The 22,371-nt window shown below is 41.8% G+C and overlaps 1 non-coding gene across 1 annotated transcript; it reads left to right on the forward strand.

The window, feature by feature from the left end:
* The first annotated feature begins 10,829 nt into the window (after positions 1–10,829).
* Positions 10,830–10,934, forward strand: LOC113919078. Its single transcript, XR_003518812.1, has one exon. It is a non-coding gene; the product is annotated as a U6 spliceosomal RNA (small nuclear RNA).
* The last annotated feature ends 11,437 nt before the right edge of the window (positions 10,935–22,371 follow it).

A 22,371-nucleotide genomic window follows, 5' to 3' on the forward strand; every position in this document is an offset into this window, starting at 1 on the left:
AAAATCTTAAAAAAAAACAGAATTACCCAGGTCTATCCAGCTCTATTAGTTACCTATTGCTGTGTAACAAATAACCCCAAAACTTTGTAGCTTTAAATAACAAACATTTCTTACCTCACAATTTATGTGGGTCAGGAATCTTCATGCAGCAGAGCTGATTAGGGTTCTGGTTCAGGGACTCTCAGGAGACTACGATCAAGGTGTTGGCAGGGGCTGTGGTCATCCAAAGGCTCAACTGGGAGAAGACTGGCTTCCAGACTCACTGACTATTGGCAGGATTAGTTCCTCAGGCTGTTGGACTGAGGGCCTCTGTTCCTTGCTGGTTATTGCCAGAGACATGAGTGCCTTGCTATGTGGACCTCTCCTTAGAGCTATTTCTAACAGAGCAGCTTGCTTGGCTCGAGGGTTCTATGATATAGAGAGGGGTCCAGAAAGACAGAAATCACAATCTTTTTGTAACCTAATCTCAGAAGTGATATTCCATCACTTCTGCCATATTGTTTGTTAGAAGCAAGTCACCAGGTCATGCCCACCCTTTAAGGGGAGGGGAAATTACACATGATTCCTGGGACATGATTACCAGGAGGCAAGGATCATAGGGCAGAGCCCACCATGACAGATAAGTCAGGCGGTGCTGGGGGAGGGCAGCAGACCTCCCTTCAACACCTCCCGTGTTCCTTCATACCCACCAATCGAGTAAATGAATTCTGGAATGAGTGAGGGAGAAGTGGAGAGTCTATTCGCCTTCATCTGATAATGGAGAGGGGAAAAAGGAAACAAGGAGGTCCTTCCAAATGGAAAGAAACATCAGGAGTAAGGAATGAGCAGCCCCCCAGCACTCACAATACCCTGTTTATATTATGATGTCTAGTTTGCATGTAAAGAAATTGAAGCTTATAGCGATTGAGTAACCCACAATCATACAGATCCTATGTGATGAAGCCAGAACCTATAAATACCCAATCCCTGAAAAAGTGCCATATTCTGTATTGTAATTACACTTCCCCATATTCAGAATCTGCTTGGAAGCAACTATTTGATGAAGACATTTATACTTGCCAGTGAAAACATCTCATTTCAGAAATGAGATTCAATTGTTCCTTCTGTGTCCTTAAGTATCCCCTAAATCTGATGTTTTAGGACAGGAATGAAACAATAGCTCTGACGGATTATAAAACACACACCTGGCTTAGAAGCAAGCAGTCACTGGAGTCAACCACTGGCTGCCCAGGGATGCCACAGACCCTGCACTTACAGCCGAGAGAGGTGCCCGTAGCTCGTAGCCCAGACAGAGGTGGTGACACCCAAAGGTTTGTCCAGAGCACACGGGTGGGATGTGTCACTCCTAATAATGTAACAGGTCACAAAAGCACTGCTTTGAACTTGGAACAAGATGCTTACTTTTATCAGCTCCCCAGTCTCTCATGCCCTTTTGTTCTCTGATAGAGACTAGAGATCAAAGATGGCGACACTTAGTGCCCTGCAGCCTTTGAAGTTCCAGCCCCGTCCAACAGCTATTTCTAGCCCTACATACCGCACAGAGATATCATGCCTGGGGACCTTTGTCTCTTCATGATTTCACATCTTTTTTTTTTTAAAGAATGGCCAAAAAAATTATTTTAACAGAAAAATGGTCATATGTATACCCTCATATGTAGTCACATTTATTCAATGGATATTTGAGTGCCCATGGGTGTCAGGCACTGTGATGTATGCCACGAGTCAGACATGAATAAAACAAAGGGTTTGGTGTGCCAGGAGCACAGGGTTTAGTGTGTAGGAAACAAGTGGACTCTCAAAGACAATACAACAGATGCTATAGCAAAGGAATGTCCCAGGTCTCCAAGGAGGGTATGCACAGGTGAAGGGGACTCATAAAGTCAAGAGACTCTAGGTCATGCACATACTTATGCATCTCTCCCTCTGGGGTTCAGTGCACTAAGCTTCTCTTCCCTTACCCAGAACAAAAGAAGGCTGGGACAAGTGGAGTGGTCATGTGGAAAGAGACTAGATGAGGGTCCACAGGTCAGGGTAAAGAAATCTGTATGAATAATGTTTCCCAGAGAGAGAGGCATAGTGTATAACAATGGCCAGCACACTATTAGCAACACACCCAAATCCTCTAAGATCCCCACCCCTCAGAGGAAAAGATTCCATCTGAACAAGAAAAACCTGGGCCACAGTTTCATTGGCTCTCAGGTAGTCTGCTTCCTGAATACTTCACAGAAATGAGGTCTCGGCACGAGACAGCACAATCAGTCCACCCCTTCTAAATGTGATAATGTACATGTCAGCATTAAGCAAAGACATCCAAAGGGTGGGGCCTGCTCACGAGGATAGATGGTGTGCCAATGAGATAATACTGTGTAACACACCACCCCAAAACATAACAGACCAAGCAACAGTCATTCTTGTAGCTCATTGTCTCAGTCTGTTCAGACTACTACAACAAAATTCCACAGACTGGGTGGCTTATAAACAACAACATTTATTTCTCATGGTTTGGAATGCTGGTAAGCCCAAGACCTTGGCGCTGGCAAATCTGGTGTCTGGTAAGAGCCTGATTTGTGGTTCATAGACAGCCACCTTTTTGCTGTAACCTCATATGGCAGAAGGGGCGAGGGATCTCTCTGGAACTTCTTCTATATGACCACCCATTCCATTCGTGAGGGTTCTGTCCTCATGCCCTAATCACACAGGGGTTAGGACTCAACATATGAACCTAGAGGGGACACAAATATTCAGACTGCAGCACTTATGATTCTGCAGGTTAGCAACCTAGACTAGGATAAGCTGGGTGGTTCTACTCTGGGCTGAACTCCCTCGGGCTTCTGGGGGGGTAACATGGCTCTGCTTCTAGAAACATCTCAGCCTGCAGTGGGGCACTTCAGTTGTGCTCCATTCCCTGTAGAAGAGTCTGGGCAAGGTCTCAGGACCTTGGCAAGGTTCCAGGAGAGGACAGAAATGCACAGGTCTTTTGAAACTGTTTTAATTTTCTACTCTTGTAATAAGAATTACCATGAACTTAACACAACAATCATTTACTAGCTCACAGTTCTGCAAATCGGAAGTTCAGCAGAACATGACTGGCTTCTCTGCTCTGGGCATCACAAGGCTGAAAAAAGCTGGGCTGAGTTCATGTCTGGAGACTCTAGGGCGAACAAAATCTGCTTCCCACCTTATTCTTGGTGTTGGCAGAATTAAATTCCTTGCAGTTGTGGGACTGAGGTCCTTGTTTCCTTGCTGGCTGTTAGTCAGAGGTCACTCTCGGCAAACCAGAGGCTTCCCACACTCCTTATCACAGGGCCCTCTCCAACCAGAAATGACGCTTCCAATAGTTCCCAGGCTTCAGATCTCTGACTTCCCCAGTCTCTGACCTCCAGACCCAGATTGTCTTGTGGCTTGTGGGATTAGGTCAGGCCCACCGGATACTTTCTTTGTCTTAAGGTCAACTGACTGGTAAAGCTAATTATATTTTCTAAAAATCCCTTCTGCTACAACGTACTCATAACAGTGATAATTCATCATACTCACAGGTTCTGACCAACTCAAAGCAAGGAGATAACCCTGGGTGAGGGTCACCGTGGTCATCTTGGAATTCTGCAACAGAGGTCATCGACTGCTGGCTCGTCATCACTTCTACCACATTCTAAAGACCATAGCAGGTCAGCCCATGTGCAGTGGAAAACAGATGCTACCTTTTGATAGAAGGAACTGCAAAGTCACATTGAAAGGAGGCATGGGCCCAAGGAGGGGTGAAGGTTGAGACCACGCTTTGCAATCTGCCACAGACAGCGTGCATGAGGCTTCCTTACGACGTCCGGCAGCAACAGCCATAGTAGCTCTTGCTGCAACAAGGGGGCCAGGAGAGCAAGCCCATTTCTAATTCCAAGGATGAGAATATGGACAGGCAGGCAATAAATGTCAGGTGCACACCGTTCCTAGAAGTAGACCCAGCCACCTTTATTTCCTGGCTGCCCCATTCCACAAAACCTAATCTGTCTTTGCCTCCTGCTCTTTCATCAGGGCAATAAAACATCAGGATACTTCCACACCTCACTTCAGGGGGGCTGGGGGAACAGGAGACTTGCTGTTCCCAAACCGGAAACCTGAATATGTTAATATCCTTTCTAGATACCCTGCTGACTGTGTTTGTTCCCAAAGAAAAGGATGAGAGGCAGGTGCAGAGGAAATAAAAGCCATGACCAGTCCAGATGGGAAAGTCAAAACTGGCACTCGGGTTTCCTTTCAGTTATTCATATTTTAAGATTCACAGAGTTTTAAATCCCATCTTTATAGTAAGTCCTAGGAGCTCTCATCTCCTTCTGCTTAGAGAACTGAAGAGTCAGGGAGGCTCAAAGAGGTTACCTATAAACCCAGATGTAGAAAGAGACAAGAGCCCCAACTAATACAAAAATGTTGGGGGGGGGTTCTGTCCTGGGTGGAGTTTTATCTATTTATTATTAAATGTTTTTGAGGCTCTGGGGGCAGGGCTAGAGAAAACAAGATTTCAATATCAGCCTCTTTTTTATTTCTATTTTTTTGGAAGTGTTGAAATCATGCCCTACTTGTGTTTAAATGGTTTTTCAGAGCTTAATTAGTTCATAGAATGTAAAGATGGAGAGAGAGAGAGAGAGAGGAAGGAAGGAAGGAAGGAAGGAAGGAAGGAAGGAAGGAAGGAAGGAAGGAAGGAAGAGAGGAAGGAAGGAAGGAAGGAAGGAAGGAAGGAAGGAAGGAAGGAAGGAAGGAAGGAAGGAAGGAAGGAAGGAAGAAACAAGATGAGCTGCTGTATAATTTCTGGGCCACCTCGGAGGTGTGCACCAACTTCAGAATGAAAGCTTGTAGGGGACATATATTTCTTTGAAGGACTCTCAACAGCTGTCAAGAATCATGCCTTTCTCTGCATACATCACGTCACTGCTGTCACATCTTGGCTAAATGGGCTAAATGTACCAAACTGCATAATTTCACAAGTCAGGTCTGCCAAACTCACAAGTTTCCACTGCTGCTTGGAGTCCAGCCAGCATCCAAGGGCAAGAGGAAAGCGCAAAGTCAAGAATCACTTTCAGGGAGAAACAGAGGCAAGAGAGGGTTGGAGGGAGGGAGGGAGGGAGACGTTGAAAAGTGAATCGCACTGTGCCTTTATTTATTTGGAGACAGCATGGTTGGAGGGTTTGCAGATTGTTTCTCAGCTTCTTCAGATGACATGCAGATCACTGTTGTGGGTGGAGAGCTCAGAATAGTAATGAGTTCAGGGCAAACTTGAGCCCCTTTTCACGTATTACTCCCCTTTGTCACCTTCCATTTACGGATACGCGATTGAAGTAGCAACGGACATATTTAACTTTCTTTTTCACAAAACTATTAGCTGGTGGTCTCTATTATTTCCACATTTAAGCAATAAAGCAGTGCTTCTTTTTGAAAATCTGACTTTTTTTTTCAGTTAAGTTTTTTGCCAGATCGCCCAAAAACACAGCTGAAGTCTATTAAATATGTTGATCACTCTTATTTGGAGAAGGTGTTGGCAATCCTTTGAGTGGGGTGCAATGCTGCTGATGTATTTTTCTGACAATCTACAGATGAGACAAGATAAAGGGGAAAGAATGGGAATGTGGGTGTTGATGTGGACCTAAGGAATGACTCTCCTCCACTCCCATCCTTCTACTTTACATCAACCAGAAAGCCAGGAAGCTCCTTAAAGTATAAATGCCAGCAGGGACCGTGAACCCCATCTGTCTCTGACACTTGGGTCTGCCTCTCTAGAAACCTTTCCGGGGCTGCTTATCCCAAGTCACCACCTGCCTCTCTGGACAGTAGGGTCTCCAGCCTCGAAAATCATCCAGAGGAGGCCCTGATCCCCACTGTTCCTGTGGTTATGTTTCTTACTCCATAATAATAGACAAACTGACTGGTACATTTAAATGCATTCATTCTATAGAAACCAAGTACAGCACAGGGGATTGAGGGCACTTGGATTTACCCCGGGGACAAAACAGACAGGACTGGTGCCCTCAGTTGGCTTGCTTCCTCATAATTTCAACATGTTTCACTTTCTTTTTTTTTTTTTTTTAAAGATTTTATTTATTTATTTGAGAGAGAGAGAATGAGCGAGAACACGAGAGGGAAGAGGGTCAGAGGGAGAAGCAGACTCCCTGCTGAGCAGGGAGCCCGATGTGGGACTCGATCCCGGGACTCCAGGATCATGACCTGAGCCGAAGGCAGTCGCTTAACCAACTGAGCCACCCAGGCACCCAACATGTTTCACTTTCAATTTGTTTTTCCCAATGGAATTATCAGAAAATTATCATTTTACCATTTTGATGGTATATGACCATTTTGAGATCATTACGTACATCCTGAAATATATTTACACAAGGTTGTAAACCATGACCTAAAAATAAAGGTTCCTTCAATACAGCACCAACTGTATTGGTGTTTCCAACTCCATGGTCTCTTAGCCTACAAAACTGACCTTAAGGGAAAAAAAAGAAACATACTGTCCACTCAAATGTGCTTGCTGAAAAATTTTTCTGTCAAAATATTTCAGGTTTTTTATATATCCTTCAGACATCAACGTGTAAACTATTGTTCAACTTTTTTCCCATTATTCAAATAGGAAAACAAATATGTAAAAGTGTATCCAAAATCTTCTGGATGTTTTGTGTGTATAAGAGGGGGAGGCTTGATGTAAGCTGAATACATTTTAATTTTTTTGAATTTTAAGTAAAAAATAAAAATAAAGGTTTATTCTTTTTCCTGAAGCTAAGGTGTACTTAATGTTGAGACCGAGAACAAAAACAAAACAAAAGCCTAAGTTGGATACTCACAGATATCCTCCTGAGAAATTAAAGAGAGCAGGAAGGTACATTAACACACACATCTCTGAGTCCATTTTCAAGACCTAAAAAGCTTCCTCCCTCTGAATTTTCTATTGCTAAACTGAAGCATTTTCCTGTTTGGCACAAACAAAGAAAACAAGTCTTTCTCTTTCTTGTCTTTTCTACTAAGAATATGGGATTGGCCACTCAGTTATGACTCTAAGGATTAGTGAGGATATTTCAAGCACAACTAAGTAAAGAGTTTCCTGAAATTACTATGTTTGTATTTCACTGCATGAGAAAAAACAAATACAAAATGCTGAAGATAAAAAGAAATGGAATTACTCAGAATAGGGGGAAAAGAATTTTGAACAAATGTTAAGACTGAATAAAATGGGAGCAAAGTTACCTTCTTCATAGCCTTCCTTTTTACACTTTGTCAGCTGGGAGAAAATCAAGTTTTCAGTATTAAAAACAACTCTGTGAATAAAACTTGGATCTCTCACACTCTAGAACAGAGCACTACGTAGAACTTTCCACGATGATGGAAATGCTCCCTATCTGTCCTGCCCCCAATAAAGTGGCCATAACCACATGTGGCTATTTAAACTTAAATTAGCTGAAATTCAGTAAAATTAACAATTCAGTTCCTTAGTCACAGTAGCTGCATTTTAAGTGCTTAGTAGCAACACGGGGTTGGTGGCAACCATATTGGACAACACAGTTCTGGAACCCAGGAAAGATGTTCAGATATGCAGTGAAAATACATATTCAAAGCTTGTCAAGTAAGGGTGGAAAATGAAAATGTTTTCCAAAAATTATCCATGGAGCATGAGGAAATAAGTCTACTTTGTATCATCTGGAGGACTTTTTTTTCCTCTTTCCATCAAATTTCAGCCAGTAATTAAAACAACTTAGGCAGTACTTTTCATCCCAAAGCCGTAAACAAATTCTCAAGTCTTCCTATGGAGAATTCCTTTGATAGGGTTTTACACAACCTCTCTATAGAGGCACATTTTCCAAGTACCCAAGGTATGTTTTTCATCTGAGTTCACTTTTCTGGTTCTTTGAGTATAATGATAATGGAAAGTCCCCCTACATAAAGCCTATCACTATCTTAGCAACCACATTTTCCAAGTCTGTTCCTACAAAGCAGATTTCTCTATTTTGTTTTGTCTATTTCTGTAACCCAGGCCACACAATAAGATTTCCAAACTGTCAAGAAAGATGAAAATAGACAAAGTCTCTCCTTGTACAGGTAAGTCTCTGGAATTCCTTTACTTCCCTATGAGAGCTGACATAAAGCAGGAATTCAAATGACCCCAGCTCAATATTTGAAGGCCAAACCACAGGTTTCTGCCTACTTTTTAATCAATGGGTATCATACTACACATAGAGATGACAGAGTTTACTCATAAATTAATCCATACAAAGTATATCTTTGCAAAGTGTATCTTGAGGGGCTTTTGCGTGAAAGAAGAGGTATCCTTAATGAGCTTCAGTTTCATATTCAAGGGCTTCACTCCTATAATGTTCTTAGATGCTTAGATTTCATGGTAGAATTAAGGTGAGGCCAGAAGCTACCCAAAGCATCCTTCCATCTCTACCTGCCACAGAAGAAATTCACCAGGGTGAATTCCTGGAAATTATTTGCTTTATTCCTCTGGGACCTGCTCCAGTCTGGATAGGTGGGAAATAACCTAGAAGGTCAATTCCCTCAAGGGAATCTCTTCAAGAAGCAAAACAGTCTGGGGTCACTCAAGGCTTGGGTCTGCCTGAAGATAGCGTTGAGGACCTCATGTTTCCTGATTTCCACACTCATCATCATTATCTCCATCTAAACCATCTTCCCCTAGAGACTAGACATTGGCAAATGGCCCCAAGTGGACCGTATGTGAAATTAGCACCCATGGGGCCTGATTATTGATAATTAATAAATACATCAACTTCTTGAGAATTTAATGCATATGTTTAATGCATACTTTACATACAGGCCACTGTTCATAAACATGTATGTACATGGTCTCTAATAGAATTACTAATGTAATTTACTCCCTAAGCTGGTTGTTTAGTTAATAGGCACATGCTTTACCCCCAAGATACCTAAAGAGCATTTTCTCCATTGCCTTCATACTTACTGGACTGTTTCTGAGCACAATCCCAAGTCTAAACCCTTTTCCCTAAGACTGTGCCCAACCCAGATGGGTCCCATGGGAAGAAAAAAAATGAAAAAAAAATGAGATATGCCCAGGTCAACATCGTGATCAGACTGATCTATAACATCAAGCTCAAGAGTCAGTTCCCTACTCCACCCAATCCAACATTTTACCTTCAAGAAAAAAGATGACACAAGACCATAACTGAAATATGTGTGGAACACAGCAGCATTTAAGGGAGGGGGAAAAAAAAAAGAGGGAAAGCAAAGTACATAGATGAGTTCAAACCCCATACAGAGTCTTCCTCAGAGGGATAGCAGGCCCAGCAGATGTTGGCGAATAATGACACACAGCCAAATCGGCCTGCCTGCTTTTGTAAATAAAGTTTTATTGGAACAGAGCTTTGCCCATCAGTGTATGCATTATCTGTGGCTGCTTTGGGAGTACAACCGCAGAGTTGTGATAAAGACCATGTGGCCCAAAAAGTTGAAAATATTTACTTATCTGGGCCTGTAGAGAAAAAGTTTGCTGACCCCTGGTATAGAGTTTTAGATTTTGCTGACAATGGTCCTTCTTGGAGTTCCCTGAAGCAACTATTCAGAAAATGAATGGGGAAAATCTGCAGGGTATCTATCCGTCCATCCATTACAGAGTAGCATGTGTGCTGCTGTCTAAAAGGCAGCTCTCATGCTTCCCACTCTGTTGCTGTAAGTTCTGAGAATCATTATTACTTGAGCATTTGGTAAACTTATATCTTTAGGAACTTGAAAGAAGGCTGGGAACATCTCTGACATGTAATTTCAAAATATGTTTAAATCCAAGTTGGGGTTCTCCAACGGGGTAGCTGAATAACCATGTACTGGCCTAGAGGCCTCTCAAGGGGGATCTTGCTGATTGGCACTTTGTAGCACAGGCCACGGGCGGGTGGGAACTTGAAAAACAGGCATAATTGCTTTTCCAAGTTTGCACCATAAATAATCATTTTTTAAAAGATTCCAGTAACTTGCCCATGAGGAAAAAAGAAAAGGGAAAAAAAGAGAGAGAGAGAGAAAGAAAAAGAAAGAAAGAAAGAAAGAAAGAAAGAAAGAAAGAAAGAAAGAAAGAAAGAAAGAAAGAAAGGAAGGGAGAGAGAGAGAGAGAAAAAGAAAGAAAGAAAGAAAGAAAGAAAGAAAGAAAGAAAGAAAGAGAGAGAGAGAGAGAGAGAGAGAGAGAGAGAGAGAGAGAAAGAAAGAAAGAAAGAAAGAAAGAAAGAAAGAAAGAAAGAAAGAAAGAAAGAAAGAAAGAAAGAAAAGAAAGAAAGAAAGAAAGAAAGAAAGAAAGAAAGAAAGAAAGAAAGAAAGAAAGAAAGAAAGAAAAAGAAAGAAAGAAAGAAAGAAAGAAAGACACAGAAGCAGTGGTTTTGCTCTAAAATAATCACGTTCGAGGTCATGCTGCCATCTGCAGTCTTCCAGTGTTTTCGCCCGAACACCAGGATTCTGACGAGCGCTCCCACACGCGTCTGTTGCATGGACAAAGAAAAGCTTCACCAGCACAACAGTAAAAGGACATTTTAGGCCAAAATTTTTATCTTTGGTCATGGTCTTCCTTCCTTCGCACCCACACCGCACCACATTTTTGAATCTCCTCTGTCTCCTGATCATGCTCAGGAACACCGGCGATATTACAGATTAAAATGAATTGGTGTGCGGGGCTGTCGGGAAATGCTGTAGTTCAGAGTCGGCTCACCCTCATGCAAACGCAGTTAAGTTGCTGACTGTGCCGTGACAGTGGCGTGTGGCAACAGGTGAGGCCCCAGGTCCGATAGAGCCAATTTTTTTAAAACTCTGGTAAATTGGGGGATTAAAGAATCTAAGGGGAGCACTCGTTCAGCAGCTCATATACTAAAACTGGAATGATCCAGAGTCCTGCATGGTCCCTGTGCAAGGAGGAAGCGCAAATTCACGAAGTGTTCCATATTTAAAAAAAAGAATCTCAGAGGATGTGTTAGTTTGCTAGAGGCTGCTATAACAAAGTACCGCAAACCAGGTGGCTTAAACAACAGAAAATTATCCAGCTCTAGAGGCTGAGAAGTCTAAGATCAAGGTACTAGCAGGGCTGCTTTCTGCCGAGGGCTCTCTCTTGGCTTCTCACTGTGTCCTTACATGGCCTTTCCTCTACACCTGTCTGTGCCCTAATTGCTTCTTATTAAGGACACCGGTCATTAGATTAGGGCCCACCCCAATCACCTTATTTAACTTTAATTGCTTCTTTAGAGAATCTATTTCCAAATACAGTTCATGCTGAGGCACTAAGGGGTTAGGACTTCAACACAGGACGGGGGCAGGGAGAGCAGAATTCAGCCCATAATGGAAATAAGTCAAATAGAGTGCTTACTTCTAAAGTATGGAACCAAAATGAACGGCATACAGTCAGGAATAAGGCATTGGCATGCCAAGAAAGAAAAAAGGGAGGGAGGAAGGGCCGGTGGGTAGGGAGGAAGGAGGAAGAGTCAGGGAAGGAAGGAAGGCAGGGAGGAGGAAAGAAAGGGAAAGAAAAGCTTCATGAATGGAGTCTAAATTGGCCCAAATAGGAGACCTAGCTTGATGAAGGAATTCACCCCCGCTGTGCCTACCAGGAGCCCATCGATTCGTCAACCTAAGAATCCATGTTGAAAGTTGGATGATCCCAGGTACTAAGGCCACTCATTTTTGCTTGTTATGCTCTGTATCATCCAGTACTGTCTTTGCCCTAGAGACTTAATCCACATGGAACAAAATAGGGGGGAGAAATGGATTTGCTATTCTCAAAAGGTGTTCATGGTCCACTGCTAAACACTGTGGTCTACAGGGTCTGTTGAAAGGTAGAGCCCATGCTTCTTTTCTTCTGCTCTGACACAGTCAGCTGGGGGGTGCCCCAGACAGTTCACCCTGTGATGTTTCCACTAAAGCAACGGCCTGCTATTTCACTGTGGGGCTGCTCCCCATACCGCCAAAAGGATGGCTGCACTCACCCCCTAAACTATTCTTAATAAACGGAACAACAGCGTCCACTTACTGTGATCCCTGCTACGTGTGCGGCTTGTGCCAGGCATTTGACATACAGGTCCTGTTCGAGCATGACCTTTTCAATCTCTTCAACCACAATAGACGCATTTTACAAAGAGCTATTTTGTACATAAGTGGTTATAAAATACGTAAACGATATAAGCCATGTTTTGTAAACTTTTTGTTTTATGCTTTTAGAGAAAAGCCATAGGCTGCAACTCCAAGAGTAAATTATGAACCGAACAGTTTTATGTTGTTTTTGTCTTGCAATTTCACAGCAATTGATATATTCTCGCGGTGGGGATATTATACCTTGATTCACATGCCGCTTAGTTTTTTTCTTTTTTTCACGGATAATTTTGAATCATTACATAAAGTCAGAGACAATACAACCTTTAGATTCTCTTCTTCCCAAAACATTTACTGAAGTATACCTAAAGCAACCACTATTAACAAAAAAAATGTATTTTTCATTTACGGAAAAAGTGCAAAGAATTGCTCCTTATAAGCATAATTCCAATTATTGGGGCAAACGGGAAACAGGTGTGATTGTAGAGCTCCGCTTAGCTTCCAAGCTGGAACCGGTGGGTGTTAAGTATTTTTGTGGTGCAATACTGCCATCTGGTGGACTCTATGAAGTATTTTATATTTAGTTGCTGAGAGCAGCTAAACCGGAACCCTTGACAATATTCCTGGCCTCCTTTGATCCATTTTATTACTCCCCTAATCTCTATCAGATACAGAGAATCTGATTTGTATGCATAGACATTTTAGACTCTACCTATTATCTGAAGCTTGAATGAGGTGAGTCCAGGGGCTCAAGCCTTAAACCCAGACAAAAGGGGACTCCGCTGGGACCCCGCGATTTCGAGGACTCAGCTGACTTCCCCCGGCTGGACCTCTCCCTGCTGATCAGAGTCCTGGGGCCAAAGGGCGTACCCACCCACACCCCGGGAGCCCTTTGCTTCCTGATACAAGCCCTCTACCTCACCTTCACCACCAATTTCACTTCCTGCATCCTATTAATGCACTAATGCTCTCATTTTGCCTGAGGTTTTAATGAACAGGCTCCCACTTCCCAGATATGATTTGCATTAGAGTGGCTAACCGAAATAACCTGACACATCCTTTCCCAGCAATAATAACAAAGGGTAATTTAAGATACAAAAACAGGACCGTGGGATAATTTTTCCCTCCCCTCCAAATCATATATTGTGGCTACAAAAAATCTACATTTTCCAAACCTTAGACCTCTGCTGCCACCTTCAGGGAGGGAGAAAGATAAGGGAAAGAAGGGAGGAAGGGAGGAAGGGAGGAAGGAAGGGAGGGAGGGAAGGAGGCAGCCTACCAGAGGAGGAAGCTGGCTGAATCTTGTAATAGAACAAGCTAAGAAAGGAGTGACTGGCATTTAGTCTGTGGTATTTCACAAATCTTGTTACACATTTTATTTGCTGCTCTATCAAATAATAGGATAAGAAAAATAGCTAACACTCTATAATGTAGATATATGGTATATAATAAAAGCGTGTGAATGTTTTATACATATAAGGAAACTACATGTATGTATATAAACATACATGATACACGCACACGGTACAGTCAGAGCACCTTGCACATTACACGGCTTACTCTGTGGCAGGTAGGTGCTGTGTGCTTTGTCATCATCACCACGTTTACACATTTCATTGTCTCAACGACCCCATGAGATGGATACTATTGCTAGCCCTATTTTACAGACAAAGAAACGGAGGTTCCAAGAAATTAACCCGTCTACGATTCCGCAGCAAGTGATACCCTGTGAATCTGCCTTCAACGTCAGCGTTCCTCACCACTGGATGAGCCCCTGTCATTTCAGGAAGCTGGACAATGACAGGAAAGTGTGACGCTGTGAAATCAGAAAAATGAGATGTAGCATCGCCCGGAGTTCCTTCACAAGAGTTGCTGGGCGCTGAGAAGGCAGGGGTGAATGAGGCAGGCGACGGCCTTGCTCACTACCCCGCATGTTAATAGGAAGGAAAGCAACTGCTCCTAGTAGGAAGGAGAACAACAGAAAAATAGCTCTTCGTATTTTAACAAGAAAACCATGTGTGATATACGGAACTTATGAGATACGTAAGATATATGGTGAATCGAAGTAAGGTGGTATGAGAGAAAGTGACCAAGAGGCTGTTGTGTGCTGGGTGGTCTGAAAGGAGGTGATAGATCCTGAACAAGAGCCACTCTAAAAAAAACATTTTTTTGAATCTACCCATATGAAGTTCTATGGGGATAGAGAAAATTCCAGAAATACTTAAGAAGAGCTGGTGTAGAAACCTCAAGAGAGGGAAGCTTAAAGAGCACAAATAAGGCCTGTAGTGGGAGGGAGTGAGGAAGGGGGGGAGAGGGTGAAGGGCAGAGGTCTGAGGGCAGGGCAGGGCTGCACAGCAGCGGGCTGCATGAGCCGGGGTCATGTAGGGGATTTCATCACGGGTGGAAAGAGACGCCTTTGGAAGCCTTCAGCCTTTAAAAAGATCACTGTGACTGCTCTATGGAGGAAGGGTTTGAAGGCGCAGAAAATGGAAGCAGATATCCTAGGTGGAAATCACTTGCAAAAATGCATCAAGTTGTACAGATGCCTCTCACCGGCAGGGATGGGGGAGGGACAGATCTAGAAGGATCCGTATGCCGTGTACGTATGCTGTGACCGTGGAGGCTACAGGTCACATGCTTTCAGTGTGGAAGGAGAGTGGAGAAAGACAAACTGAAAATAATGCTCAGATACGGGGGGTTGCTATGGTCTGGGGAGGAGAAAGTTTAGGGTGAAGGGAACAAATCTGGAGTTTACTTCAAGACCCAAATCGGGAAGCTCATTCTGTCTTTTCTTTTTTAAGAATTTATTTATTTATTATTAGAGAGAGGGAGAGAGCACACGAGCTGGAGGGGGGACGGGCAGAGAGAAAGGGAGAAGTAGACTCCCCGCTGAGCGGGGAACTCGATGCAGGACTCGATCCCAGGACCCTGGGATCACGACCTGAGCTGAAGGCAGATGCTTCACTGACTGCGCCACCCAGGCGTCCCTCATTCTGTCTGTCTGATTGTGTGACTATAGTCAAGCTATTGAACCTCACTGAGCCCCAGTGTACTCATCTATAAAAATGCTGGAGCAGATATTTTCTGGATAACTTCTCTGTCTATGTGGGATATATTGCAGTTTACAAAGAATGGCTTTAAAACCTTCCAAACCTATGAGTAATGACGAAATACACATTAGCTTACTTTGGATGATCCTGTGTGACAAAGTGAATGAATGAATGAATGAATGAATGAATGCATCACCGGCCAACCAACCCACAGTGGGATTCAATCTTCAAAGTTAATGTCCAGAAATGAAGATGAAGTTACATTCTGGAGTCATAATACTCCTACCACATTACTGGTATAAAATCGACTTTCATGTTCCATAATTCTGAAAACTTGGAGGTAAAATTCCTCTAGACAACAGAAGTATCTGCTTGTGGATTTATATACACTTTTAATGAATGTTGTAGACTGAAGTAAGTTCTTTTTTATTTGACAATGCCATTGTTCTTTGCACCAGTTTCCATCAAATATTGGACCACCTGGACTCAATTCTTTTCTTTGGGTTATTTTTAGATAATTCTGTGAGGTTTGGGAATTATTGCTGGAATATCTGGGTTTCTTAAGGAAAATCCCAGAGAATCAAAAGGGTTCTGGACACAGCATATGTGAATTAGAAATAGAGAAGTGGAAAGAAATATTCTGTCTTCTGGGAAAATGGGAAGAATTATCAATTATATGGAGCTAAGATGAATTTAAAAATTAGTCCCTCTTTCCACTGTCAGAAAGAGACTGTGAGGGTGGGGTGGGAATATTCCTGCCCCATTCCTTAGAACTTTTATAGAATTTCCATTTTCTGATTTGCTTTCTCCAAATAGCTGAAGGGCAGTTGAATTATTCATGTTACCAAAACCACTAAATCATCTACATTTTAGCAAACTGATCTAGATTTTTTTTAAAGATTTTTATTTATTTATTTGATTTTTGATAAATCTTGTTGTACAATAAACACCATACATGTTGTGATTTACTTCAAGATATTGGAGACCTAGTACTTCAGATTCGTGATGCAAGGTTAATGAGCCCACCTGTAGGGGGCTGTATTGAGCTCTACAAGTTGCCTCTACTCCCTAACATTGCTATTGTGGGGATTTAGGCACTGGCCAAGAGATTGGGCTATCCACCCTTTAAGGGTCCTTGGAGCCCTAAAACCCTATGAATCTATACCTCCATCAGAAACAAGAACAGAGTTTGCTTCTCAATAGCAAGAATAATAATCAATATCTTTATAATCATAACAGTGCATACTTACAAAGTGTTTGGTATGTGCTGAGAGCACTGTTCCATGCACACATTCTCCCGATACCTTATAAGGTAGATACTGTTATTGTCCCAGTTTTCCCAGAGAAGGAAACTGAGACACAGGAAGTTGAAATAACTTCCTCAAAGTCAGAAAATCCAAGGTCCCTGCCTCCAGAGTCCATTTTAAGATACTTGAGAGTGCAAACCTATTTCTTGGCACAAAGGACACATAGCCAGAAACTCCACACAAAATTTCGAACAGCCATGTCACCTCTGAAATGGATACATGTCAGTCTACATTTGTTCAAACCTACAGAATATATAATACCAAGAGTGAATCCTAAGGTAAACTATGGACTTTGATTAAAATGTGTCAATGTAGGTTAATCAATCATAACAAACATAACCACTCTAGTGGGGAGATATTAATAACAAAGTAGGCTGTGCATGTGTGGGGTGACGAGATAATATGGGAACTCTCTGTACCTCCCTATCAATTTTGCTATGAATCTAAAACTGCTCTAAAAATATTTTTTCTTAAGTTTGATTCCAGTCAAAAGGTGTGAATACGAATACTGTTAAGCACTTGTAACTTTGAACCTGATCATCAGAGTATGACCCTCTAAGAGGCAATCTTGCTATTAAAACATGGTCTTTGCTCATAGCACAGAAAGACTGGTAATTTCAGAAGCAAGATGAGTATTCCAGGGGATGGCTGACATTGGATATGGCTCTCAACCAATTCAACTGATCAGTCTACCAAGAAATTAGAATGAGTACAACCAGAGATTGTGCATCTTTTACAAGAACCTCAGAGGTGTCTTGTGGCTCTGTAATGACATTCTGTTTCAAAAATTAGCATAATCTCTAAGAAGACAGCAAACTATATGCTTACACACACCAAAACAACTAGTTGAGAAATAAAAATGATCAGTTATTAAGTCCATCATTTTATCATTACTATTTTAACTAACCTGACTAAATGGACCATTACCTTGCCAAGAAGTGGACAATCGGTGATCACCTTAAAGACAGAAGGGACGAATGGGCAAGGAAATATTTCTGAAATATGCAGCATATGAACTTACAATGTTAAAAACCCAGTGAAGAAATGTATTAACATATGAAGGAACACAGACACATACCTACATTAAATTAAGAAAAAGAAAAGCACATGGAAATCTTAGAATGAGCTTTGAGAAACCAGAAAATTCTTCTGTAAGTATGAAATTAGATTCCCTCAACACTTTTTTGTTGTTGTTGACTTAAGATTTTTAATCCTTAGCTGTAGAGTTCTCACTCTGTGTAGCACTGTTGGGTAGAACATCACAGGATAGTACATGACCGTTTAATAAACAAATTTAGTAACTGGAAATAATCACTGATGTCTACTGGGCCAAACCCATTCTCAGATTAGAAAACAAAGTTAAGTGTCTTTCCAGGTTCATGCAGCTCATTGGTATCAGACCCAGGACTAGAACCTGGTTCAGCCTCTTTTACAGAAAAAATAAAAGAAACAAGTTTTGGCAAGTGAAATATAGCTGGGCCTTAGATATTAGTTACACAACTTTTCAGCCAGCTCTTCCAAGAACTCACCATATTTGGAGACTTCAAAGAATGTTAAATACATTGTTTCACTACTCAGGGATACCCTGAGGCATTTGTTACCTGATACTTCTAAGGGCTGTCCCCGATTCCTATCAGATTTTTGAACTTGTAAATGATACTGAAAAGAACCAGCTATCATTTTGGACGATGCCTGTAAACATATCTATTGTTCAAAGTGACTTTGTTGAGCTTAGAATGATTGAAAAAAGCACGGTAAGTATAAAATAATGCTAGTTAAAAACTCCACCATGGATCATTCTAGGAGTAGATTTAAACTATTTTTCTTTTCCTTTTCTTCTGGTAATCATTCACATAAAACCAGCAGTTGGTTAAGGACAAAGAGATATTACAAATGAAGATTTAGACAGAAAACAAATTAAAGCCAATTTTTAACATCTATGTCGTTTAGAACCAATATGAGCAAAAGTTTTGTTTAAAAAAAGAGAACCTTCAGTTCACAGAAAGGATATAGGAAAATAACAAATAGAACAGAACATAAAATTCGTTAGGTCTAAAAACAGATTAGTCACCTATCTTGATTGTAAAATGACTGGTCGGTTCCCACACTATTTTTTTTCAAAGCTCTAAAATTAAGTTGATGCATTTAAGTCCTGAAACCAATTTCTAACCTACATTTTCTCAGTTGCTGTTTGCCAGTAAATAGGCTAGTTGGCCCCAAAGCAATAAATAAATAAATAAATAAATAAATAAATAAATAAATAAATAAAATAAACCTGTTCTTACAGAGCTGAACCAAATACAAAAGTGAAATACCTGGAAGTAGCATCATCAGTCTGGTTTTCTGGGTCATCCTAACAACCAGAGAGTGAATCAACTGGCCCTCATGATTGTTAAAAAAGACCAAATAAACAGCTGCCATTTTGGTGAATAACACCTCCCCAAGGCTGTGCCTGGTACCCGCTATCACAAAGTCCCTACAATACGTTTTTAACTTAGGGGTGTGAGTCTGAGTTCCAATCAGAACTCGGACACAGAGATGCCCTACGATAATCTTGAAGCTTCTTCCAGAGACATGTCCTGGAAATTATGATTCTTTCAATATCGAGACATGTTTTCTTCTTCTGTCATAATAAAGGTAAGTGTTTCAATGAGACCCTCACATACACGATCCCACTTGTCTCTATTTCCATCTAGAGACAGAACCTCCCTGGCTGTGATACTGAGTGCCCAGGATCACCGTGGGCAGAGCCTGGATGAACCTCAGGGGAACAGGGGTCCATTCTCAACTTGGTCTTGTCCCAACTGTACGTCCTTACGCAGGTCCCATGTCCTCCTCTGATGGGTTAAAGAAAGAGGGAAGAAATAGCACCAGCTCTGCATGCTTCCCAGAGTTATTTTAAAGACAGTGAATGTGAGACGAACTTGAATGGTAGAAAATACTATAAACTGCCTGGTGGTTGGTGGTGGTGTTATCAAGCTGTTTGCAGCCGGGGCCACTCCGTTGCAATTCCGTTGCCATGGCGCAGTGAGCCATGCCGGAGGCCAGGAGGTTTGGGCAGGTATTACCAGACGTCCCCATGTGCAAAGTCAGCCCATCCTTCTCCACCTGTGGCTTGCCTCTGAATGGGCATCGCCATTTCCACAGAATGACTTCGGAGGTTAACAGTAGTGATTCTTCAGAGTTAAGAGGTCAAAGGTGCTGGGACATGGCTCCGATGTTTCCAGAATCCTTATTGGCCTCAATCATAAAAGCATGCTTTCCTGCATATGGCCAGAAAAGAAACTCAGGCACCTCCCAGGGAACTCCCCGTCCCACAGGGTCCGATGGTAGCAGAAGGGTTAACATTGTCAGCACCCCTGGAGAAAGGATGCCACTTGGTGGTATCCTGCGCCTTAATAGGAAAACAGCATCATGGAGCTCATAAATCCTCTTGTAGCCTTTAGAAGAGGCAATGTGAATTCTCAGCAGTACTTCATCTCCAGCAGTAGCTACTCACAATGCTCAGAGTTAACTACATAGTGCTTTCATAAACAGCGCTATTTTAGAAACAGAAATCATTTTTGCTTAGACTTATAAAATTCTTTCCTATAACCTACCTAACCTCTATTTTTGTCTAGACAGGGATTCAGACATGAGTGCACGTGTGCACGCGTCCGTGCGCGCGCGCGCACACACACACACACACACACACACACACACACACACACACACACACACACACACACACACACACACACACTGGCCTGGTCTCTCCATTTTGGGATGCTCCTCCGTCTAAAAAGGCAGTGGAATTCCAGAAGTTACGAAATACATTCTGATGTTTTTATGGAGCACAAAAGTAAAATAGTGCTTTTTTTTTCCTTAGATAAAAGATAGTATTTTTCAGAAAGAAGAGAGCAGGCCTCTTGGATTCTTATCTGGAATTTTCTAAAATCATCGAGTACATGTTTGGAGTGGAGCCCTGTCCATTTTCATTTTTGCAAATCCCACACCAGGGAGTTATAAAACAGCCCAGCCCTACAGGCAACTTCTGTTAATGCCAACGCCAGAGTGGCCCGAGGTCCTCTTCACACAGTCAAAAATGTCACCTCATGAATCCACAACTTCACATAATACCTGACCCTTGTATGCAGATGTTATTTCCTGAAGTGAAAAAACAAGAAATGGAAATTCATTTGGTACAGCAGCCTGTCAGTTCTTCCAGTAGCAAACAATAAATGCATCTGAGGAAGTTCTGGGGAACCAATCAAAAGGGGGGCTTCATTTGTGAACTTGGCTGAGCCCACCTCATGCCTTGTAAATGTCAACATGTGTACGTGTGAGCATCTGACATTACTCAGCAGCACATACCAAAGGCCAAGAATTTGGCAGAGCTGGGCTGATTAGAATGTCTAAAAATATTCCATTTTATCAAAATTCATTCTGATGCCTTTTAGCATTTGAGCAAAATGCAAGAGCAGAGGCATAAATTCTGAGAGGCTTTCCAAAAATTCAAAAAGACACAACCTCATTGTGTAAGATGTAACCCTTCAACTTAAGTTCTTGTTAGTCCATTTTTATCCCAACGGATTTTTTTTAATTTTTTTGTAAACCATGTAAGGCAATGTTCTCTCATTTATAAACATTTATAAAATGTAATCTAATTTAATTCAACAAATAGTTATTGAGAACCTATTATACACAAGGCATTTTGTTGGGCCCCACGGGGAATATAAGGTCAAATAAGTAATTGTCATTACTTTGAATCTGCCCACAATGCAGGAAAAGTTGAGAACTCTTCTGGGAATGAGCTGCTCTTGGGCCAGGCAAACCACAGTCCATGCTTTAGAAGGGGCATAAGCCAATAGCTAAAGAAGAGACAAGGAAGAGATTAATCTGGCTGGCAAGAATTGGCAAAGGCTTCTTGGGGATGGTGCCATTTTGACCTGGGCCTTTGGGTAGGAAGAGTTAGCCAGGCAGAGATGGGGAAATGCTATAGCCAGAAGAAGCAGCAAGAGTATGCAGAGATAGAAAGTGCAGGGCAATAGAAAAATTACTCTGAGATCTTCCAGTTTCTTCATTATCACAGGTGAAAGGGTTTTCCAAAATAAGAAGGCTAATGGCATCAGGATAAGATCTCCCACAATCTTTGCAATCAAAATGTGCTACAATGGAGCACACTCTAAACAAGAGGGGAAATACCATTTCTGCAAAATGGCCAGAGTGATGATTTATACCAGAGGTAAGCAAGGCTTAGTCCTATTTCGTGACATGTTAAAAGGCTGTTCTTCTTTGGCCATCATATTCATATACGCACCAAGGCATGTGTATGGCACATTTCACTCTCAGCACTTTGCCTCATCCTTCTTTCCTTATCAGCAAGCCAAATTGGTCCTGAATTTTACTTTAAGTATCTCTCATCCATAATAACAGATTTACAAAAAAGCTGCAACTCATGGTTCAACCATGTTTCCATAGAGTTTGGGGGAGTATATCCAAGAGGTGTAATATCTTGGGTGGTCAGAGATTTCAAATACTTGCTCAGGAACTACCTTTAATATTACCCGTAAATTGATAAAGAAGAATTATCTAGTACTTATGATGGATTGCCAAGTTCTGACACTACCACATAGGGCCAGTCAGGCGGCTATTACATAGTCATTCAATAAGCAGTTACTCAGTACCCACTGTCTATACACCTAGGAGGTGATGAAAATCGTGGCTGGAAAATAGCTAATAAGCCTGAAATAAGAGCATGTTCTTTCTTTATGAAGAAAGAATTGGTCCATCTATTAATGAATTGGATGAGAGAGAGAAAAAAGGATAGAAAGAAAATAAAGGACAAAAGGTATATTGAACCAAATATCAAACTAAATGTGTAAGCCCAATTCCCACATTTCTGAAAGCTGAATTGTAGCACCTGCAGTCAAGTGACTTCTGATCACTGGCACAGTTTTCATGAGTGT

The sequence above is a fragment of the Zalophus californianus genome, chromosome 1 (assembly GCF_009762305.2).
Source record: "Zalophus californianus isolate mZalCal1 chromosome 1, mZalCal1.pri.v2, whole genome shotgun sequence".
Taxonomy (NCBI): domain Eukaryota; kingdom Metazoa; phylum Chordata; class Mammalia; order Carnivora; family Otariidae; genus Zalophus; species Zalophus californianus.